Raw genomic sequence first — 26,040 nt, 5'->3', positions numbered from 1 at the left:
CATTATAATTATTTAAAAGTTCAAATCAATTTCCTAATATAGATGTTACTTTATTTTGAGCTTCTTTAAATGAAATATTTTCTACTGTCATAGTTCTTCGTATTATGAAAGCTTTTGTTCTTGCTGGGCATTGTTTATAAGTTGGGGGATGGTTGTCTTTACAATTAGTACAGATAATAGGCTGACAAAATTCATTAATATTATGAATTTGAAAACACTTTTTTTATATTGATTCTTTTTCCTTGCAATTTTGAGCTTAATGATTAAAACGAAAACACCGATAACATTGAGAAAATGAAATAAAATGTTTTACTTCAATTTTAGTATAACTACAATTTATAAATTTTGGTATTTCTAAACCTTTAAAAATAATTTTTATTCGTTTTGTTGGTATTTTCAAATCTTTGTTGTCTTTATCCCTTTAGAAATATTCTTATTAGTTTTAAAATTGGAATTGGAGAATGTATTTCATTATATAATTCATAAGTTGAAATTTCTGTTGGTATGTTAAAAATTATACCCATTTTAGAAATATTATAACTTAGAATTCTTGGACCATAACCTTCTTGAATAATTCTTTTATTTTTGCAAATTTCACTAGCGGTTTGAAAATTTTTACATATCATTTTAGTTCTGCCGTAATCTACCTTTAATACGTCCTCTGCATCGATATAATTTAATTTTAATAATAATTTTGTTACCGTAATAGGGTTAATGGGTTTTCTTCCTTCTAGATTAGGTTTGGTGTCAAGACATACAATAAAAGGTCCTTTGCAATCTTTGTCATAAAAATAATATTCCTTATTGGGTTCATTTGGAAAATCTTTAGTAGGTTCATTGATGATCTTGGTGGTTTGATTTTTTGGTGGATTGATAGATGTTATAATATAAGATTAATTTTTATTTGAATTATTTTCTAATATTGATTTTTGGTCGCTTCCCTTTCTCTGGAAATGGATTTTTGCGTTTGCTTCTGTTTGTTCCGCTCTATTACTGAGGAGCCAGATGGCTCCTCATCCTCAATATCCATAAATTAAAAAATTACTTAAAAAACGCGTAAAATATTAAAAATCGAATAAGAAAATATATATAATAAAACTATTCGATAAATAGCAGTTAGTTTTATATTAGTTTAAATCTATATATATGTAAGTAAATATATTTTATGTTATTTTTAATTTTTTATATTTTTGAGCTCAATATTTTTTTCGATACAACTGTTTACTTCGATTGAACAAAAATATTTAAGTTTGCAATTCTACAGAGTTACTAATTCATTTGGTGCTTATATTTGTAATTAATATTGTGCTGAATTTTTGAATTAATCATATTTTTGAAGTTTCAAATTTCATTAAAAAATACTGATGTCACTACCTATAAACCTAAATACGAAATTTTTTATTTTTTCATCTAATTTATTCCATTTTTCTCTTCTTCTTGTTACAGATTCCGCTCATTTAGCGTCTACACGCACTTACATTTTATAATTTCTTCACCAAAGTTATCGAGTTAATCTTCAATACCCTCAAAGAAAAAATAACATTCCAGCAACAACTTCAGTGTGTCTTAGTGCATTACTATAAGTGCTTGTGTTTGAGTGAAATAAGTGTTGTTAACGGTTAATTGCAATATTCAAAATATTAATGTCCAGCTGATTTTAACTACAACAACAGACCGACAAGGTGAGTTGCATTTCAATACTTTTCTCTGCTTTGTTTTTCTTTTTTTTTTGTTTAACCCATATTTGCACATACATAAATAAGTACTAGATATAGTTTATTTATTACACATTTCTTACTTTTTCTAAAAATACGAAACAAGTTGTACCGTTTTGTCTTTTTATACCTTTCTTGAACTTGAAATGGTATTATAACTTTGCAATGTGATGTTATTTCATGCCATGTCATGCCAAATGATGTCATATGAATTGATGTTCTTTCATATGATGTCATATCATTTGTATCGATAACAAAATCGAAAGTAGCCTCGATAAAAATATCGACACCAAAACTGATATCAATATCGATAACAAACTCAATTACAAATTAGATAAAGAAATATCGATAGCAAAATCGATAACAATCTCGATAACATAATTGATTAAGTCTAAAAAATATCCACAAGAAGATCGATAAAAACATCGATACGATTATAATATCGATAACAAAATCGCTTAAAATATAGATAACAAAATCGATTAAAGTATCGATAAAAAAATATATAGAAAAACTGACAACAAAATCAATAAAAAATATCGATAACAAAATCGATAAAATAAAGTACCGATTATTATATCGATTATTTCCGAGAATCTCGAAAATCTCCAAAATCCCGAAATAGTTCCCAGATTGCGTCTCTGTATCTCTATCTATGCATATCGCTTTCTATATAATTATCTTTATTTAATCTTTCTTCCTCTATCTTCATCTTTACTTTTATCGGTATCCTCATATGTTTTTATATTTATCTTTGTTTTTACCTTTATGTTTATAATTTTCTTCATCTACATATTCACATATTATTATTATTATTATTAGCACATTTTTGTTAAATTTGTACCACGTGCATACATTCAAGAAGCACTTGTTTCCGTCCCAACCATTTCTGTATGCAAATTCCGTTTTCAACTTCCGACGAATTTGCCAATTTACTCCCAAATAACCAAAGAAAATTCGCTGCACAAAAATGGACTTTCGGGCAGTGTAACCCATTTTCGGTCGAATCCGGAAGTCGGTTACACCACCAAATGATAGAACATCCCTGATTTTGTTGGTCATATTTTTTAGTTTTTCACAAAAATGGGTGGATAGAGGGGGCGGATGGGTGGTCTGGGACACCCCGTATAAGTTTTTGTTATTTAATCTATTTGCTCATCATAAGTTCACAGTGAAAATCTTCGTGACACATTTAGTATAATGTATAGCTCCCAAACAACTGATTAAACTATTATAAAGGTTAAAGTTAAGTTTTCTTTTATTCATGATAGGTATAAAGTTTTTCGTATAGCACTTTCCATACTTGGTTTGGTTCAAAAATGCCTTTTTAATTGCCTGCTGTGCTGTTATTGTTCAACAGGTGAAAGGCGCACTTCGCTTGGCGGGTGGTGGAATGATCCAATTGAATTTGAATGGCTTGAAAGTGAACTTTATTAGCAAACAAAGGCGGCATAATTAGCGAGATGCCAATGTGCTCGCATATGCTGCTTTATTTTGAAATGTGCATAAATATGTTTGCTGCGTTGTTGGTATACCAGGGCTGACACAGTGCAGCTTTACTGCACGGCACCACTACTTAACAGGCGACATCGCGTTTTAGAAATCATGAGAATGAAATTTAACTTACCTCCTCAAAAATGTGGTGTGGACATCGCAAATAATCATGCAAAGAATATTGCTCTGTCATTGTGGAGACCAAAGCGAGGAAATCGTCATTGCAAGTTATCGATTGCAAACAAATTTTTTTTTTTACAAAAGTCACTTATCGCGATATGCTTATCATAAATAAATATAGTAATGCGCAAATTTGTTATTTGCGAAGTTACTTGAAATCATTTGACAAAGAGAACTCGAACAAAAAAAAAGTCAAATGAGAAATGACAAAATCTCCAAAAACAGCGTTTAAAAATAATGCTAACCAAAAATGACGCATATCAATAACATGATATCATTGCCCGGGCTTATAGTACTTGAAGCGATTATTCTATCGCCTCAACAAACAAGTTTTTCTAAGCAAGTAAAATAAAACTTGAGAGCATAAGTATACGTGTTGACTGTATGCACATTAGGGTGTCCCAAAAAAGGTGAAAATTTACGCTCTCACCACCCAGGATTTTTCTAAATGGAAAAAAGAAACCTCTATTTTTTTGTTTGTTGTTTATGAAGTTTTCTATGTATTTTATGTGGGGAAAAAACTTTTTAGTAGTAGTGGTATAAAAATGTAGAAAGTTAATATTTTTCGATCAGATAACCCAATACCCAATTTTTTATTTTACCATTTTTTAATACTGACGAGTTTTTGTGGGTCTCCCTTTTGCATTTTTTTTTTGGGGTTTTGGGGTACCTATAAAAAATAGTTAAAACTAAAAGCTGGTGAAATAAACCATAGGGTATTATCATTCGAAGCTCTTAAAGAGAAACAGAGAGAACGAAAAATATTTATTTCCAAAAATTCCACACCATCTCTACGGAAAGTGTTTTTCCCCATACAAAGTATATAGAACAAGTAATTTTTAGCAACAAAAAACCGACTTCAACTCCCATATAAAAAAAAAATATATATATATATATATCTCATGATCCACTGATCGGATCTCAACCAGATTAGTATGGGACCACCTCTGAGACACTACCTTTCCGATGCAAAAAGAATTATCGGTTAATCGGTTGACTTGGTCCAAAGTTATGCGGTAGGTAACATACATAAAAAAAAATATTCCGACGAACTGATAACCTCCTCCTTTTTTGGAAGTCGGTTAAAAATTCATGGGCTTTGAGGTAGTTCTGAATATCTCTTTTTGTTACAAACATATACGGGCATTCCTTTTTTTCATTTACCCAGGGGTAAGAGTTTAACATCTTAAACTTTTTGTTCCCGCGTATATTCTTGGACCTCCCTAATGTACATACTGTGGTGAAAAATAAATACCGTCGCAAGATTTTAACAAATTTTGCCTATTTTCCTTTTCTTTATTAAAAAAAAAACATATGAATTCATATTTCAAACTTTGTACGAAAATTATAAACATTCTGCAAAATTGTATCTAAATAATGCAAAACTTGTTAAAATGTCGCATTGCTATCTATTTTTCCATCACTGTATGTGCATACATATTAATATGTATATCTTAAGCCTTGTAGCACTTATGAAGTCATTTTTAGTATATTTGCCGATTTTAACTAATAAGAAGCCCCGTTGTGTGTACGAAAGACATAGTTATTTATTGACATTAAATTGTAAAAAAATAACAACATTATATAATGCTTACAAATACTTATGCAAATGCACACACACGCATTAGCTTTTGATCGCGTAGCCTTGACGCTTTGAATGAAATTTTTTAGCCTCACCAATTATCTAAATATTCGAATTTTCATCGGCACATCGGCCGACATATTTATGTATGTACATAATTTACAAAACGTAGATTTCATTAACTCTAACTCTGCGCTTTGCTAGTTTATCTCGTACTAATTATTAATTAGCATATTAAAAATTCCTTAGTTTAGGCGAGAAGACTAAGCAGCTTGATTTTCGTACGACAGCCATTTTGGTTGCGTTGTTTTTATTATGCTGTCTTCTTCTAATAAAACCTCGAGATCTAATGATGTGAATGAGGTAATCAGATATTTATGAACTAAGCTTATTGCTAAGTAGTAGTCAGTCAGCGTTTAAATTAGTAAAGCATTTCAGATAGGTACTCCTCAGATAAGTCATTAGATCATCAAGCAACATCAGTGAGCAAAACCTGTCGTTGTTGGTCTCCTCTTTCGTAGATAATAGCTTACTTGACTCTTACTTTGGAGGTTTTAAATATAAAGTGAAAGACTTCCTGATATGAAAATATTATATAGCAGAGAGTACACTCAATTTACAAAAAATGCTCCTAGTTCACTTGTAGAAGCACTAACTACGCTTACATATCCAAGTGCGCTTATTGAAACCCATAATTTCTATTTCGTAGTTATAAATATTTATGAGTATAACAATAACTTGCGTTCTAAAAAATAAATAATAATAATTCTACGAGGACATTCGCAAACACAGACTTCAATTTCGAAGACTTTCGTCCGGAGTGTGGTTGGGTATGTTCCCATTTCAGACTTTTCTGCAAACTTGGTCCAATCACGCCATCCCCAGTACTCTCGTCGTCCATCTTCGATACGTCGGTATACTATACTTAGGGCCGTAGAATCCATAGTAGGGACGTTAAGACTCCCTACTACTTCCTATGAACTGGGAGGAGCTCTGTTGAATTGCATCAAATTTTTCATACGGAAAAAAATACTGACTTATTTCATTTGGTAACACTGGATAAAAAATTTGTGTTGTGTTTTTTATATGAACAAGTTTTCGAGATATCTCCAATTTACCGTTACTCAGCTAAAATAGTCGTTCCACTTAATCCCGTATATATCACGATTCGGCAAATGAAACCTAACAAAATTCTCCATTACAAAATAATTTGTTTTTTTTTAGTTGGAACTTTTTCATAAAAATAACAAAAAACAAAAAATTCCAACATAAAAAAAACATATGTACGTTGTATGTACATCACTTTTCTGAGAAATTAATTAATCATTCCAAGTTTTTTGTTTGTTTTTATGAAAAAGCAAAAAGTTCCAACTTAAAAAAAAAAAATTGTTTTTAAATTTTTCGGTTTTGTATGAACGCCTGTTCTTTAACAAAAAAAAAAAAAAACACAAATATAAGGTACCAATGAAGAGTATCGATGGATAAATTAAAATGAAATGAGTTAAGTATTTAATGAAAATGCGCAAAGATTTTTTGTAAGAAAATTGAGCAGGTTAGAATGTTACTCATACGCCACGTACACATGCCATATTTCGTTTTAAATTTTTGGTTCGTAAGATATACGCACGTGATTAAGTGGAACAACTTCTTTAGCTGAACAACGATAAATTGCAAAATTTCACAACCTTGTTCATAGAAACAAATTAACTCGATTTTCGAAATCAGTGAGCATACATAGACAGTGGATAGTCGCATCCATGGAGCATTTTTGCTGAAAACCAGTGTAATTAAACGATTTACATATAAACATACAAATATAAATACCGATAAATTTTCTACTAATTAGTGGTGAAAATCAACATAAATTTTATAATCTGCTACTAGGCAATAAATACATATTTTGTCATCCAATACCAAAATTATTTTCACCATTAATTGGTTTGACTTGACAGAAACACTGTTGCCTACATACTGGAAAGTGTATATCCATATTCATATGTGTGTGCGTGTGTGTGCGTGTGTGTGCGCGCGTATGCCATAGATGAGCGATAAAAGTGCGCAGACAAATTAAAAATGAAAATTCTTGTTATCGCAAGCAAGAGATCAAATATTTATAATGTATGCATTAGGGTGGTCCAAAATAAGTAAAATCGGAATTTTAGTGCTCTTGCCCCCTAGGATTATTCTATATCGGAAAAATATATCTACCCCTATTTTTCTATATAAAATTAAGTTGCTATGAAAAAAGGGCTAAACAAATAATCCGGTATTGTTATTGGGAATCTGCTGAAGGAAAACAAAGTTTTCCGATCGAAAAGTATAGATTTTAAAGAAATCTATAGCATGTTTAAGAAAAGTTGTTTTTTCCCATATAAAAAATATGGAAAACTTTGGGCGCTTTTAGCGAACTCTAAATATTTTTTGATTTCAAAATAAAAAAAATATGGGTAGGTATACTTTTGCGGTAGAGAACAATCCTAGGGGGAGAGGATAAACATTCCGACATTACTTTTTCACATGCATTTTTGAACCACCCTAGTGTGCATATGTACATATGTATGTATAGGTATACTTATACTTTCTTACATATTCTGGCTGCTATGAATACAGCAGCGCGAACACAACAAAACGTGCAACAGCTTCTATGGCAAACTCTCTTCCACCCGCAACGCCTCCACTCCGCTACATGCCGCTGGCAGTACGACGGACATAACTCGTTCGCCATATATGAGAATTTATTTATTAATTCAACAAATCGGTATGCGGAACTGGATTGTTGCTATTGCGCGGTTGCTGCTGCTGGTGTAACAAGTTGCCAACAAGCTAGACAGCAAGCAACCAGCGCAACAGGAATGAATGCTGAAAATAAGAGTAGCTAAAAGAATTTAATAAATTTGCTGATTTTCAACAAATGTTGCTGCAACATACGACTCTGCTTACAGTGACTGCCACTTGTCTGCTGCTGCTGCTGCTGCTGCTACTGCGACCGCATGTAGCTGCAATTTGCACATCCATGTTCTGGCATATGTTAATCGCTGTGTACGCCAATCAATGATGGCAATAAATTTTCAAACACTTTGCTGCTTGCGAAACGTCTTGAGCGGCCGGCCAGCCAGTCAGTGCGGCAGCAGCGGCCGACAGTGTCGGCGATGAGTAGTAGTTGCCTGGTGATCGCTGATCTTGGTTGCTCTACTGTGGCTGTGGCTGTGGCTGTGGCGTGTCGGTGATTGTAGCTGTATCGGCCTCGGCGCCGCCCATGTGTCGCTCAGAATGCACCACACTGCCAGGCGGTTGGAACTTGTTCGGGTGTGCGCCGCGATTTTGTTGCGATTGCTTGATCGAGATTTTGGCAACCACAAAAAAATTAACAAAACAAAAATGTAAAGTAATCTCAAACTTTTGGTGCCAAATCAAGTGTTGTACATAAGTGGATACGCTACAGTAGTTACAATAACAACTAAATGGTCAAATGATCATGCGAGTATGTATGTATGTGTATGTATATGTGACATGTGGAGAAATGTTAAAAATGCTTGAAAAATCGTTAAGTTTCAATTGCCACCGAAGTTAAGTGCGAAAAGATTTATTTGCTTGTTGAACTTTTGTTGGTGCGATAAAAAATTTGTTGCAACTGAATGAGCACAAAAATCGACTACAGCAACCTTAACAACAACAACAAAAACAACAACCACTTAAGCAGCACAGTTAACAGCAAGTGACCAGCAAATTTTTTATAGCTTTTATTTTGCCGCTACCGCTGCCGCTGCCGCTGCTATTGTCATTGTCCACCTTGCTGGTGTTGTCGTTTGGCGACAACAGGTTTTCAACTCACCTAGCCAGCCACTCAATTCAATGCGAGCTTTTTGCCTGTCGCTTAGCTGCCGCTAGGCGCGCCCTCACTGCGTTTGCGTCTGTGCACTACTCTTACCTCCGCCCCAGCTGCTCTGCTGCTGTGAATGGGCGTTAAAAAATCGTTTCAGATTTATCGCACCAGCTAGCAACATTGTATGCTGCACTTTACTATTTCAGTTTAGCATTTTTTTTTATAATTCATTTCATTTGATAAATATTTAAAGCGTTCATAACCTTTTTCGAGTCTTGCGCATGCGCATTTGCTTGCTCGTTCGCTGGATTTGACCTTGATGGGGCCGGTCGTAAGTCTATGTTTTGTCAGCGAGAAAAATTTACGAGTACAGTGAAGTGCTTTATTGTACATATGTATGTATGTATGTATGTATGTTTAATGTTTTATTTTTTGTACGTAAAGCAGGCGCGGACAAAAGAATAGTTGGAAATAATTATGAAAGATATTCATCCGTGATACTTGCGGTTAAGAAAAGTGGAGCACGTGAACACATTTTGAATTGGATATTATTTTTATTATCAATTGAAAAAAAAATTTTAATTATGTATGCAATAAAATTACGCGAATGATGAAAAATTAATTAGTTTTCGAACAGTTTCCCCTATTTGTCGCTCTTTTAACTGAAACTCTATCGTACGGAAATTAGTACATATTTAAAACGAGAAATTTTTGTTTTGCGGTTAATGAGACCTAAGCTGGTGTTTCCCATACAAAAACCCGTAAAGCTCCTTATCCTTAGCCTTAATCTTAAGCTAATTTTTATACCAGAGCACAATTGTTCAATTAAGCCTTGTCTGTCCGTCCATCCGTTTGTGTACACGATATTTCGAGTAAAAATTTAGATATCTTAACGTGTATTTCTTTTGGGCTAAGAACAGATGGTATTGAAAATGGCTAAAATCGGAAAATAACCATGCCTATTTCCCATTTAACGGTACTTTGCAAAAATACATAAATTGCGATGAATCAGTAAGTACTAAAACTTATCCACTCAAAATTAATATTTACAATGATCTCCTCTAGAAAATTCATAAGAATATTTTAAACTAACCACCCACGCTCATCATGTAAGGGAATTTTCAAAAAGATGAAAAACCAATTATGAACTTTGACATATGTATTTACTAGTTTATCTTAATCTTTATCTTGGTATTGATCCAAATCTTTATCTCAACCTTCATCTTAATCTTAACCTTAATATTAACTTCAATTCTTATCTTAATCTTAATGTTAATCTTAATCGTAATCTGAATTTTAATATTCATCTTAAACTTCGTCTTAATCTTAATCTTAATCCTAATCTTTATCTTTGCTTTATCTTAATCAAAATCTTAATCCTAATCCTAATCCTAATTTTAATGTTAAACTTAATCTTAACATGCTCCTCAAAAAGCACTTTTTAATTAAGGAGTTTTCATACAAATGTACTATATTGAGAATATTTTTGAAATAGCCTACAACTGTTAGAATGAATTTCATCCACAATTATGGAGTGACGAACCTCGTATCACACTATTTTATAAGCGCTGTTAACTCTAACTGCATTACAACTTGCCTGTGCTTTCCCATATAAGTCCACGGCTAAAATATGGAGTGAGATTTCAAGGACTTTTATCGGTATTGAAAAGTTCTTGACGCTATAAGGCATAGCTGTAGCTCAACACATCTCATAATCAGATTCCTTTCACATAAAAAAAAAAACAAAGCTCCTGGTAATTACGTATGTACATAGTGAACTTGCAGCGTTGTTACCTCAAATATATCGATAAATTGAATGACGACGATATTGGCTACACTATCTGCTATGACATCGATATCAGTAACGAATATTTACAAGTTCGAGATTTACAAACGATACCTCTATATTTATCCATCAAAATAAATTTAATATTTTTTTTTACATATTTTATATACGGGTATTTCCAGCCGAAAATTTACCGCGCGATGAAAAGAAAAAAACAAAGTAATGTATCTGACTTATTTGTGGGCCAATTTGCTTTTTATTTTATATAACAAAAGTTTATCAACAATTTTTGGCTTCAAGCAGCCACTGCGCTCTGAAATATATATGTTACTGAATAATGTATGTATGAGTGATAACTATCGATAGTGCTTGGAAAACCATCGATGTTTTCGATGGTCAAAAATCATCGATGTTTTCGATGGTCAAAAATCATCGATATTTTCGATGGTCAAAAATCATCATGGTTGCTTTTAGCTTCTAATCTCTACTATCAATTGTTGCCATTTCTTTGCTTAATAAACAGCTACTTAATTTCTATTAAAATATAGAAAAACCGTTTAAAAATATTGACCTTTTATTATATTTTGAAATATTTTGTCATACAAATGTCACGTCACGTCAGATTGGAAATGCCCAATATATAGTAATTTACATTTTTAGAAATAAATTTAAGATTATTATTCTCCTATCTTTTACTTAATTTGAAAAAATAAATTAAAAAATAAACCTGATTATAACAAACAAAAGCGTCAATATTCATAAACAAATAGATGGGCAACGAAACTAGTAATAAATAAACAAATAAACACTCAGACAAACAAATCACCGTAAAACGTGAGCTAACAACAGCTGCAACAGACACAAATACAAATTCTCAATAAACACAGAGAAGTATACTGGTAAAAAAATGGAAAATATTTATACATACATACATACATATATAAGTGAATAAATAAATAAATGCAACAATATATACATATGTACATATGTACGAATGTATAAAGATGTAAAGTTACATTGCGACTCAAAGCTAGCATATGAACGTATGAGCGCACTCAGTGACTTTGGCGCGTTAATTCCCCGTTGACCTAATTCAGTTCAGTTTACACCAAGTGCACATACATACATACATAGGTACATATGTATTTGTTTATGTAGTATGAATGCATGCAAATCTTTGTTGACTATTGCATTTAGCGGCGCAGCCACTTACATACATACTTAATACATACACACGCTGTGATTTATTTGTTTGTTGCTAGCAATATGCAGATTGAATATGACACAATCCAATTTGTATTTAATTTTTATTAAAAGAACTGTTGTTGTTCTTATTGATGAGATTGCTGGTGCTACACATGCGCAACGCGCAACGCTCTGGTTTCAAATATTTAAGCTGCTTTGCCAATAATTGATTGCAGTTTTATGGTGTCACAGCGAAAAATAAATTGCAATGGTGATCTATGGTGATACGAATTTGTTCTCAATAAATCAAAATTTAAATTCGTTTTTTAATTGAATAGACTTTTGATGGCATAAGTCAAAACTGTTTTCCAATAATGTTGGAATGTATGCACTTTTGCGTTCGTTTGGACGAAGTTTTAGAAATAGTTTTGGTACTACATACAAAATTGCAACCTCTAAGAAGAAAAAAAGCATCACGTCAGTGCCTTCAACTTGATCTGACGTAAACCTGAACGTAGAAAATGTGGTATTATAAGGAACACTCTCAAGTTAAAATCTGAACATGAAATACTTATTCGTTTTGTTTGTACTGAATTTAGTTTAATACATCAATATGAATAGATAATATTAACAATAAGCAAGCAACCCACATTAACTTCAATCATATGTGCCATATGCTAATAAATATATGCCATGAAGAGTATCTTCTATGAGTACGGTGACCATCCGCCCTGTATTATACGGGACATCATCATATTTGACCCATTGTCCTGGTTATTTTTTTTTATTTTATACGGGACGCCAAATGTTCTGTATTTCTTCTAATGTCCTTTATTTGTCCCGTATTCGGCGTTTCGACGCCTTAAGAGCTTATTAACATGGCATGTCTATGAGCGAGTTTTATGTGATGTTGGTATATGATCGTAATTTTCACCATAAAAAGTTAATCTGAATGCCCGTGATTCTAATCGAAGAATACATACAGTGACCAAAATAGAAATTAGGACTCGACATTTTAGTAAGTTTTGGTTATTTTTCATTAGTTTACTTAATGTTTATTATCTTATTACATGCGAGCCATTCTTGTATATGTATATCCATAGGTTTCTCGGAAACGGCTCTAACGATTTTGATGAAATTTTGTACACAGATAATGTTTTGGATTTTAAGCTTATCTAAATACGAAATTAGTTACAAATTAATTAAAACATCATAATATGCGTATCAAATGGAAGGTATTTTAAAGATCCCTAATTCAAAAATATTTCTAATAAGGTTGCCACCTATTTTGAATCGCATACTTATTTAATTATTTGTTTAGAAAAAAAGGTAAAATATTATTATTCATGGGTACCAAGAGAAGGTTCTTAAACAATGCTTTCTCTATACACAAAATGTTATGTCTTAGGATTATAGTGTGAGGTTGGCACTTATTTTCGATTCTACACAATTTATCTAAAACATCGCAATATCAATATCAAACGAAAAGGTATGGTTGAGAACTTTGGTCAGAAAATATTTTCTATCAGGGTTTGCCACGCAAATATGTATATGTAAACTCTAACAAATTGATGGCCTTATTCATAAAAAATAAAATAGCTTTAAAGAGCTCTATAAAGCGACATTTTCAGCTTCTTCGATTTCACGTTCGTAGCTATTCGGATTCAGTGGTAGCACTTTCGTAGATTTCCCTATGGATTCTTTGACAACCCTCATTAATAAGAAAAACTCGGAAAGGTGCAGATCTAACATCAACAGGTGTCTAAGGCTTATTCATAATGCACTTATTATTTCCATTTGTTAAAATCTTTTGTCCTTTTTAGATAGTTGTCATAGCTGGCAAATACATATGTGGTAAACACCGGCACTTTTCGACTTTTGTCTTCTTACTTTTGTATAAAAAGTCCAATCAAAATTGCATTCTTCTATAGCTTTACTTATGATTTTTTTCTTTCCTATTAGTTTTTCTTAACCCTGTTTTCCATACCCATACCCATGCACTTACGATTGCAGGTGATCAATGCAAAAATATTTACTTACATATGACTTCAAGCGCTCAAGCGCATGTCCAACGAAAAAACGCATGCGCCGCAAGAAAAGCGCGATCAAAGCTTTGCGCTGAGTTGAGCGTGTGAGGTTGGCGACGATTGGAGGGTCTCATATTTAGTTGGCAAAATAAGCGTGAAAAACTTGTCGCCGGGTGTCGCCACCATGTCGTCTGTTATGCATTGGCATGCAATATCTGAAATGCAGCTGTTTTTGTTGCTATTGTTTTTGCACATGCATACATATTTTGTTGACTAATATCTAATGCCTACACTACAGCTCGGACTAGAGGTGGACTAGAGCGCAGAGAATTTGTAAAATGTAAAATACGCTCAAGCGACCAGAGAGTCAAACCATTACTGACCGATCGCGCCAATGGACGACCGACTGCCACTGCGAGTGTGTGATATCTACATATATATGTACATACATAGGTGTCCGTCTCACTGCACTTGTGCAATTGCATAAGTGCATAAGTGAAGTTATGCAGTAGAAATGCCAATATTTGTTTTATTAATTATGACTGCCGGATCGAGTTGCGTTGCTCGCTAAATAGTAGATATGCATGCTGTTGGTTTTTGTTTTTGTTGTTGTATTTTTTCACCTCCTAGTTATTTTAGTGCATGTAAAGCAGCCATAAAGTATGGAATGCGCGCATACAACTGCATTCCTTTGTGCATAATTTCTTCGCGTGCATTTGAATATTTTAGCTTTTTGTTAGGTCAGAGAAATTCAAAAAATAAAATATTTTATATTTCAAATAACAGTAAATATTTTACAAGAAATTTTAAAAAAGTATAACACTTTGAGATATAGCCAATTCAAAGTTAAAAGAAATTTGAAACTCGTCAACAATATAAAAAATAAATAAATTAAATCAATTAATTCTTTTCGGATCTAAGAATTTCGCGACATCCCGAAACTTTTCTATATTCTGCTTTCATATTGAGATTCAACGGAAAATCCTTCGCAATAATACTTATAAAAAATGTCGGACAATTTTTAAAACCTTTTTTTTATTTCTATAAACCTGTGTTGTAGACGCATTAAAAATTAAAATATAAATATATAAGTACATATGTAATTACTGTGATTAAACTTTTTGTTTTATGACTGGCAACTCTACGCAAAAATATGTTTGAATAAATTCATATACCAATACTTTTTGTTTTATATCAATGCCATACTTTGTTTTATTAAACTTAAAAGTAAAAAGTTGATTTACACAAAACACAAAAAAACACAAAAGTGGGAACTCTCTCGAAAAATTATTTCAAAATAATTTGCTGTAAAACGCGAGATAACTCAATTTTAATATTTCGCGTAATTTACTTAGTATATTTAAATTATTTTTTAAAAAGGTGGCAACTCTGATGTTTTTTTCTTTAAATAAACTTCATTAACTTTCTTTTGTTTTGCACCTTTAAACCCCGTTTATTAGACACCCACATTTTTGGAATAAGCTATTTAAAAAATTAACTAAATAAGGCTTAGTTTTAAAGTAGGTGGCAACTCAATCTATTGCAATATTTCATATTGTTTATCAATTAAACTTTATTTTATTCTCTAACTCAAAATAATTTTGTGTGTAAACTCGAAATAGCAATTTTGCTTAATTTTCTAATTAAATTAAATTTTATTTTTTAAACACATGGCAACTCTTTTAAAAAATATTTTCAAATTGAAGCCCTATTAACGTGTTTTTTGTTTTTGAAATATGCATATCGCAATTTCTCCTTTCACCTATTACTGAAATTTATTTTGACTTTGCAAACATGTGGCAACTATTTTGAAATATATATTCGATATAAACCATTTTTGTGCTACTTGCATTTGTCAGCCATTTATTGTAATATTTCTAACTACTTAATTGATTTTAATTTTTAAAACAGGTGGTAACTCTATTCATAAAATATCCCTGATTCTAGTCGAAATTATGGTTATAGCGTAGTACACCTAGCCTTTTAAACTGGGTATATTTTACTACTAATATAATTGCATTATTTATTTTTCAAAAATGTATCACAAAAAAAATATTTCTAATTTCAATTAATTGGATTGCTGCATTTGTAAGTAAGGCTAAGGTTTTTAATTCCACTTAGATGAGTTTAAAATTATTTACATTAGCCTAGCCTGTATCCAATATTTAATTAAGTTCGAGGCATACAACCATTTTCCATTTTCACACACTCTTAATTGACCCAATTTCTGTTTGAAAATTTCCCAAAAATGTCTCGTCATTTCTCATCTTTTTTGCTTTTTAATTGAGCGCACTTATGCGCGCTTAACATGCCACATTTCATTACAATTTCTTTTTTATGCCACCCTGCTCACGTCAACTCTTTGATCTAACGAGCTTCTATAAAAACATTACTAGCGGGCTTTATGTTACAAAAACGAAAACAAAAAAAAAAAAACAATCAAAAAATAGAAAAAGCACTTTGTGTTTACCAATTAACTGTTTTCCCAAATTTGTTCATCACAAAAGCCCTAACCTCCTTCATCAGTTGTGCGCCGCCAGAAATGCTGACAATAAAAATAACAATAAACAAGCAAGAAGTTTAATTAAAATTTATGCGGTCACCAATCATCGCAGCAATCATAATTACAATCAACAATTACAAAAAAATTCAGCATAAAGGGAGCAGCGGCACCAAGACTCGTAAATTTTAAAAGCGACTTTGGTGCGCAGGCGCACAATTGCATATATAACATTGCTACGTGTCGGCGCTATTGGGTGTACTTACATATACTACTCACCCACTTACATAGATGGAAACACAGCTTCAATTCCGCGTAAGGGTAGCAATTAAAGTTTGTTGTTATTATTATTGCTAATGTAAAATATTTTTTTTTTTTGACTTCACTCTTCTCTTTATCCACCATTGTTGCTTAAGTACATAATGCAGAGACGCGCGTCAGCTAGTGGGTGAATTAACATGCCATGAAAAGTAGCTTGGCAGCCGATCATGATGGCTGCTGTTTGATAGCGAGCGCCGTTCAGTTGAAAGCTCTGCGGCGTTGAGCAGCATGAGAATGCTATTTTGTAAGCAAGCTTTTTAATTTTTTTAATTTTCGTCTGATGATACGTGAAAATTGCTTAACTTTCGTAAGAAATGGATTTACAGCTCATAAATATTTGAAAGCACTTTGCGTTTATTAAGAAATCTTCTTGTGCGCAGGGTGCGGCAAGCTATGCTGTTGAATTCCTTGGTAACATTTTTTTGGGGGCATAACTAAAGTAGGGTAGGGCTTAGTGATCGTGAAAGCTTTCGGAGTTGGGCTTTAGAAGAGTTAAACACTGATAGGGCCTTGCATTAACCCAAATACATAAAACTAGCGCTCTTATCTTCATTAGCAGGAGAAGAAAGGATGGTTTAATTCCCACCACACACAAAGCAGTGACAGTGTTCAGTGTTCTGTCTAAGTAAGAAACGACAGCAGTTCTGATTGTCAATCTTTTTTAATAATACAGAATTTTTTAAAACTTATGACTGCAGTGATGAATTTAAATTGGGTGTAAAACTATTCGCCTATTAACTTTTGTAGGAAAAGCTCTTTTTTGTTAGTCCAAACTAGGTTTCGATCACGAAAATCGATTAGGTTTCGATTTGGTTTGCGCCACTAAAAGTCACCGCTTAGCCATTCCAAAACTTGTCTTCTATCCTACTTGATCAATGAAGCAGCCCGTCGAAGCCTCCCAGTTATTACGGAGTGCTATGTATACCATGCGTTCTGTCATTTATGAGTATGTAGACTAAAACGAGTTCCTAGTATGTTTTTATGTATTTAACGACAAAATTTGGCTAAGACTTACATGGCTCCGTTTGAAAATATTATTTTCCATCATATTGGGGCTGTCTTTAAGAATGCAGGTAATATGGATTGGGATACAGAAGCATATTCCCTTAGAAGTGAAGTCTTCAGTTTGTTTCCAAATGTCAGTTTTAGAGCCAACCGTAGGAATTCAATAATATGTGTGTACGTATTGTAATTAACCCAGAAATAAGCTCCAACTAAATTAACGTTGTAGAATCTTCGCAAAAAATGTGGTAGCATCCCGTCCTTGGCATTGAGAAACACATAACTACATTTCTGCCTTCAAAATATTTAAGCTCAGTCTACACTGTACCATTACGCTTTTAATTGACCTTAAGTTAAGTTTGAAGATTTATACAAATATCTATGGTAAACTCCTTACAATGTTAAAATACTCCCCAACATATACGTTTTTTGCTAATCTCAAAAAGTAGAAAACGACAGCACTGGATCCAACTAAGCTTTCACCGTGCAGATGCGACTACAGACCAACAAATACCTTTTGTGCTTTTGGACCGCCATTGCATGGATTTGTTATGAGGTTTTCCTCGCATAGTTGCCTAAGGAATATTGGCCAATTGTTTATTGCCAGTTGTTTATTTTTCGTGCAAATTGTCGCCATATACACAGAAATATCGAATGAAGCGACAAGCCTTTCCAAAAGAGAGGGGGCTGGTCGAGCGATTGGAAAATTCGATTTCGACAGGTATAAGAAAGTGAAGTTGGCTGCAGAAAAGAGGAAACTGTAATTTTCGTATTTCTCGCACGCAAACCTATGATCGTTGTTGGTGTTATTTGTAAATTGCAAGAAAGCTTTGCATGAGTCATAGTTTGATACAATTAAAATCCCACTTTTCCGTATTTGATATTCAGGTACCCCCAGTTTATCTCTCTCCAGCTCTCTAATTATTTCTAGAAGAATAGAGATGAAAATATTAGACAGATTGTAACCCCTCCAAGGCGTATACATACATAAATATTAATTTTGTTTTAGCATTTTCAGCCTTAATAAAATGTACTTTATAGATAGGCCTCTCCAAAAGAGTATGAAGGAAATGACGGCTTTGCATTGTATTACTCATAATCATTGTAAACTGACTTTAAATTTATGTTGTATCCAAATCAGTTCTCGTATATGGACGCTATTGTAATTCCCTCAAGGGGTTTATTTTCTAGCCACTTGCTTCTCGGATGTCTACGCTTTTCTTTAAGTAAGTATTCATTAGGAAAAAGGACGTGAGTACCAAGTACCAAGGTGAAATTTGATGTGTAAACATCTGTTTGCGACTTGGCAAAGTATTGGGCGATTCAGATTCATACCTATTTCAGGTTAAGTTAGAAATTCAACATTAAGTACATTTCATTTTATTCATTTTGTCGGGACTAGTACAGGACTATCTTGGGATCATATCGTGACTAGTAGTCCTGAAGTGGTCCTGAAAAAGTCGAGAATATTTGCAGTCATCATTTCGAACCAGTTCCGAATTGCTGCAGATTTAGCTTAAAATTACACTGAACCAGTACAGAAATGCTGCTGATCTAACTTAAAATTATACCGAACTAGTTCCGAAATATTCATAAAATAGTCCTGAACCAATCCTGAAAGGTGCTGAAATAGTCGTGAACTATCCCGAAATGTTCCAAAATAGTCCATAAATGAACCCGAACTAGCCCGATATAGTCGCAGAATAGTCGTGAACTATAGTCATAAGTAGTTCAGAAATAGTCCCGAAATGATCCGGAAATTTATCCGCCCTGAACAGGCAGCGAAACGGTCGGAAAAGTCATAAGTTTGCCCCGAATTAAAAAGTTTCTGCTGGGTTAGCCAAAGTTTTAACCGTACCTAGAGTCAAGGTATTTACACATCAAAAAATAATAATAATGAGTTCGCCAAAAATCAGACGAAAATCACCCAAAGCTGAATCCACCACAATTGAATGCCACAAAGGCTCACTTGTTAAGCACCAAACATGGCATATTCAATTTAAATTTCTAAGCCACTTGCATGCCTGCGGATCGTGTCAATGAGCCACATGCAATTAAGCCGCTTATCAAACATGTTTTCTATGAAATTCTAATTACAACTGCAGCGAATTTCAAATTTAATTCAGCATGATTTATTTCTTTCCTACGTTTTTGAAATCTACCTTCTTCAAACTTTTTCCATAAGTCAAGAAGAAAAAAAACATTTCAGCTAATACGCGCATGCTTCATTCACACAGCAAGCCAGCACTGCACTGTACTGATCGCTGCGCTAAGCTACTATTTAAACCACCTGAGCTGGTGAGTTTAAGGCTGCCGCTATATGGCGTGGCGTCGGCACCACTTTGAGCCAATTGAAATGCGCAATGCAATCAAAAAACCATTTTTCTTCACCTGTCATATTGCTGTGGAAGCAAACGGGTTTTCAACTGTGACAAACGTACATACATACCTACATACATATGTACATCTGTAAAAACTAGGAGTATTTAGCTGATCGTCTAGCGCGTGTATGCGTAGTATTTTTGTAAAAAAACACGCACCTAGAAAGAAAGATACAATACATATGCATGCTGTTATACATATATTTATGTATGTATATTCAAAGGTGTTCATGGTGCTTTGCACAGACACATTAGACACACAATCAGCCACCGTCTGAATAAAATCTGCTTCTAACATTTCGTATTCGTATTTGTAAAGAACCATAGAAAATAAAATAGCAAAACAAGCCTTTAGCCATTGTAATGAAAAGGATGGCTTACAACAACAACAACGTATATGTACTGCAAGCAATATCGACGAGCGCGCTATGATTGAAACTTAAAGCGCCCATAGCTCATTAATATTTTACTCGCATATGGGTCGATAATTCTTTTCTATATCAGTTCTTGCTTGTGTTTGGCTTAGCTCAACTCCCTCTGGCTTCTGATTTTTTGTTCATCATAACTTTTGGCGTTTTTTTTAATTCTCAGTAGGTATTGAATTATTAGTAGGTCCGGAATTATTTAGAATCTGCTGAGATAAAGTTTGTATATACATCAAAATTGTGAAAATGAAGGAATTGTTTTTCTAGCAGTGCACTACTATAAGCTATGGCCATTCCTCTGGCTATAGTTTTGGATGAGCCTGAAGCGAGGAGAAGTAAACAGCAGGTAATCAAACATAACAGTTTTAGGGGTATATCTTAGAGCTGCAAAACTATCAATAGTGACGCCATTCGATAGTTTCGTTAGTTTGAAAAATACTACCGATATTTTCGATAGTCGTATACTATCGTGCTGTATATGTAGGGAAACTTCAATTCCGAACAAAATGTGTATGATATATACATATTTGCATTACTTTTTAAAATAAGGGCCACCCTAGTGTACATATGTAAATGTAAATATTGCACATATGAAGTATAAACATTACATCTTAAACGCGAAATTCTAAATGTTTAGTTTCCTTAGTTAATTTCACAGCGTCACTTATTTAAGTAAAGATCACAAAATTTCAATGCCTCGGCACTATCGAAACTATCGACTATCGCCCGAAAACAATCGATTTTTTTCACAAAACTAAAACAATCGATACTATCGATAGTAAAATCGATAGTTTCGCAGCTCTGTTCCTCAGATTTTGGTGTACACCATTGCTCGGTCAGTTCACTGAGTTCTTATTTCTCCATTTTAGGCTCTAAGGCTTCACAGCAAACACTGATGTATGCATGAATCGCTGGGTCTCTGGTCGTTTTCAAACTCCAGTTTCTATCGAGGCGTAAATCTGTGGCGTAGATCTGTGCAGCAGTCAATGTAATCGTTGGGCTGCCCTCTGCCTTCTCTGACGGAGCCATTGGCGACGTTAAAGGAAATGTAGTTAAATAAACAACAACAGAGGTCTAAGAAGGTCAATATTTCATATCCATAAGACACCCAGATAACTCTGTACCTTCCTGTGGTGCACTGGCTTCCAAATAGCTCAGCCGATTTTAAATATTTTTTTTTAAATAAAAAAAACGTAGTTGAAAAGGTTTATGGTTCTCTCGAAGCGAGAAAAAATATTCCGACGAATTGATAACCTCCTTCTTTTATTTAGTCGGTTAAAAACATTCTCACTTTGCGTACATACACATGTATGTGAGAGAAACATTTAGTGAATTCTTAGTCACTTGAAACTTGCACTTTATATAATAAATTTTGTTTTGTAAAATTCATTAACAATCGCACTTCTTCGAAATTGCTACTTTTACGCACTTTGCATAATAAAATTTAACTAACAAACTCGCATGGCGTTAAACACCAAAATTGAATTTAGCTTTTTAAACAGGTAAAACCATATTCAATAGCCTCAAAAACTATTCTTAATGACTCATCGAAACCATTTCTGAGTGATGCGAGGTCTAGCATGGTGTCGATTTTGATTTCATCAAATCTAAAATCTCCCGGTACCGCTAAAAAATTCTAGCTTCCAAAAAATAAAACGTTATTGCACATCTATGTAGAATCCGAGTTCTTTAATTTGACATCTCATTTTGGAAATTCGAAATAACAATGCAGATGTGATGACCCTCACAAAAATTGATGACAACCCTAATTAAAAATATTATCAGCCTAAAGCTTTCTTAAATCTCTTTCGTTTGACATTAATATTTCGATATTTCATTTATGTAGCTTGTGTATTAGTAAGACATATTCGACTTTTTGAACAGGTGGCAACCCCTTTAAAAGTATTTTCAAACTAAAATCTTTTTATCGTTTGGCGATGTTATACATATTTCAATTAACTGATGAATTAAGTTGAATTTGATTTGTTAAGGGGAAACCCTCTTAAAAGTTATTTTCAACCAAAAATTTCCTTAAATTGATGTAAAGTCTTTTCAAAACTATTTCGGTTGATATCAATATTGCAACAATTCATTTAACTTTTTAAATAATCTGAGCCTAATTTCCCTTTAATTTGACACCTCACTTTGGAAAATCGAACGAATGGTGCGGATCTGAAGGCATTTATTACTAAATACCTTAAGCGTAATTATTCAACAGGTGGCAACTTTTTTCGAAAAATTAAAACCTTATTACACATCTACAGCCCAAACCCTTTAATTTGACATCTAATATCTGAGAATCGAACGATGTCCTGGATAAAAAATTCTGTCACGTATTATATATACAGATTATATATACATATATGTAGATATGAACAAATAAAAATTCAAAAATCGTGCTCGGCCAATCTTTTCCAAATCTCATCTAGTTTCGGTTAAAGAACAGAAGCTCTGGACTATTTTCAACAGTAGATTCCAGTTTGGCACCACTGTGCAGCTGGAGCCAGAATCGCCTTCAGTTTCAAAGTCGGATAGCACTGTTATACTTGACATGAATAGTTTAGTGTACTATCCAGCCTCAGGGCTAATATGTTGGTGCAAGGAGTACAATTCGGCTCTCATTTTGTCTTATTCAATTTTAGCTGCAAGGAGAGTAGAATATTTAAGCATGATCTATACAGTGGCTAGTCCGGGGAAAAGGCTACTAAAATTGCAAAAATTACTGTCTTGTTAAAACGGATTTGCTGCGAAAACAAATCACGTCGCGGTAATAATACAAAGAAACACCCTACTTGCCGGTTCGTGCGGAGCCGGAAGACCACCACCAGCTGGGTGATAAAACTTTATTCCGATAGACCCTGTCAGCAAACCACTAAGGAGGCGAAAATATACACTGCGACTAAGAATTCAGTCGCCAACGTAAAGCCAGAGTTCAAGAGCTACATGTCTTGAACTGGATGGCTTTTGGTCGTCCGCTCAAATTCTCATACGGTGACAACCAACGACCGAGGCTTTAGGACCAAGACCGACACCCGACAACTTCCTCATTGAGAAACAGTAGAAGAATATTTTGACTCGATTGTGCTCATCCCAGCGTACAATATGTCCAAGATAAGAAAGCGAGGACTTTTAAAGTGTTACCAGAAGCTACTTTTTATTCTCCTTGTTAAGCGCTAGACCAACGACTTTCGCTTCTTTTTCTAAACTGAAAAATGCTGCGCAGCTCAGAAACGGGACAGCTCTGGATTCATACATCAATTTTATAACTCTTTGTAAAGTGCCTTCGACATCTAAGAATCAAATCGGCAGAAAGTGGTTTATGCATACAGTTTGGAGATGGAATTGACAGGATCAGCGCCTGTTACTTTCATCAAACATCATTTAAACAACCTGTAAATGTACCGTTGAATTCAGATGATCGAACACGTCGCATTATGAGTGAATGAGTAGTTTATGTTATACATACAAAAACGAAACTAAAGCACGGGTTTGTCGCTTCTGATATAAAGGCCACTCATTCAGTTCTTTCATATCTGGCCGGTTCGCTGTCTACCCGCTTTTCAGGGCGCAGGTGGGAAACATAACGTCACGTATGTACATGAAAATGTAGGAAGTAAGATTTTACATCAAATTTTTTAAGCCTCAATCCCTACGTCCAACGTCGGGACCAAGATTTATATGTGATATCTGTGACCGCGGCATTACCGATTGTGTGTGGTGAGACTGAAAAAAATCGTTGATTTGATTTTTAGTACCACTCTAATGTATGTACATACATAGATACATACAGACATATGTATATATCTAAACATATGTATGCACGAATTTGCATATAGTGCTTATGCTTTAACGCTGTACGCCAATGATCCGTGTGCTCATAAGGCATATTCAAAGTGAAAAGTTACAGCGCGAAGTGAAACCGCCAAAAAAGTATTAAAACTGAAAAAGCACAGTAATTTATGCCACCAACATCATTCGAGAAGTTAGAAAATATTTAAAAAGTATATGCGATGTTGAGAAGAATAAAGCAACACTTTAACGAGAATGCAAAAAATTCCAAAGAGAAGAATTTTTAAAATTTTGCTGCTACTATCGCTGTTGCCATTGCAAGCAAGTCTGTTCGTGCGCAAGCGTAATGAGACACCTTTTACAATGAAGCAAAAGCATCAGGTGCTTGCTCAATCATACATACATTAGACTGCATCACCAAAAAAAGTTGCGGGTTTTCCGTCGGGATCACAAAATTTATTATATTTGAAGACGTCCACTAAAATATTAAGATTTACCTGAGCTGGAGCGACTTGAAAATACTTATATAAATGGAGTTTTTTATGAATAAAAATAGTTTTTTTAAAGAACTTTTTTAAAAAAAATCCCCCTCAGAGGGATTATTATATAATTATATTTATATATAATTATATTTATTAGCAAAGAAGTATAAAGGGTGAGAAAATAACTTTCCAATTTTACCTTACAAGTCTAATCGGAATAGTTCAAGTTCAGCTATCAAAGTTTTTCATATACCAATCGTTAAAAAATGTTAAAAACAGCATAAAAAATCTCATTATTACGATTCCGTTCAAAATTTGTTTAAAATATTTTTAGCAAATTTTTTAAGCTTAAACCGTTTTGTCATTTGAGGGAACTTTAAAAAAAAAAATCTTTAAGAAACTATTTTTATTTACCAAAAACTCCATTATTGCAGGTACTTTCAAATCGGTCCAGCTCACTTAAGTCTTAATATTATCACGAAATATAATAGATTTTATAATTCCAATGAAAACACAGTACCGATTTTTTTTTTTTTTGTATGGGGAGTGATTCAGTCTAATGTACATACATATATGAAATTGTTGCTAACTTTGTTAATTTTTCGTAGATTTTTAGCTGGTTTTCTTGTTCATGTCGTGTCCGCATTAAGATATTATGCTGCTTTGAGCGCTAGGCTAAAAAAGTAACAAGCATTTTTTCGAAACTGGGTTAAACATGTGTCACATAATTTGATTGCCACAAGCAACAAAAAAACCAAAAAAAAAAAAAACAAGTTTGCATTTTGTATTAACTTGCAGTACGGTAACGGTGCGTACGTGTAGGTATGTATCAAAACTGGAATATTCCATTAAATTTCCTTAATATTTCTTTAGACATGTCCCCATGATCACAATGCTAGTCGTAATTATTTCATAAAAATAAATCAAAAAATCGTATCTGAAGACTCATAGTTCGTAGATGTGGAATAGTTCTCAGCGGATTTTGTCGAGCGGTCAGATAGTCTCTCCCAGCAGTCTGGGAAAATTCCTTAGAGGTCATCCTGTGATAGCTAAGGCGGTCTTTCTTATTTTCTCTATTACAAATATTTTTGCTATTTTTTAAATTTATAAGGCGACAAAAGGTGTACCAATTGGATCAATTACATTCATCATGCATCAAGTACTAAAATACCGTTATTTTTGAATACAATAAATTGTAGGCTTCATGGAAGTATAAACTGAAGCTATGTATTTTATAAACAACTAATTAGATTTTTATGAATACTTTTATTGTTTACCATTTTCTCGAAAGTCTAAAAACTTTCTTTAAAAAAATTCTATGAGAATTTTCTCCACTTTTTTATCAGTT

General features: G+C 33.4%; 1 protein-coding gene across 6 annotated transcripts in view; it reads left to right on the top strand.

Annotated features, from left to right (window-relative positions):
- LOC118737427 (rho GTPase-activating protein 7) overlaps positions 1–26,040 on the top strand; it is a 396,184-nt gene that overhangs the window by 107,717 nt on the left and 262,427 nt on the right. For all 6 annotated transcript variants that reach the window (XM_036467902.1, XM_036467901.1, XM_036467907.1 and 3 more), the window contains one exon: positions 1,447–1,682. The gene's annotated coding sequence lies outside the window, so the exon portion shown is untranslated. The remainder of the gene's footprint in view (positions 1–1,446; positions 1,683–26,040) is intronic.

This window comes from Rhagoletis pomonella, unplaced genomic scaffold, assembly GCF_013731165.1.
Source record: "Rhagoletis pomonella isolate Grant_MI unplaced genomic scaffold, Rhpom_1.0 Rhpom_scaffold_00004, whole genome shotgun sequence".
Taxonomy (NCBI): domain Eukaryota; kingdom Metazoa; phylum Arthropoda; class Insecta; order Diptera; family Tephritidae; genus Rhagoletis; species Rhagoletis pomonella.
This window is presented reverse-complemented; position numbering and strand designations above follow the sequence as displayed.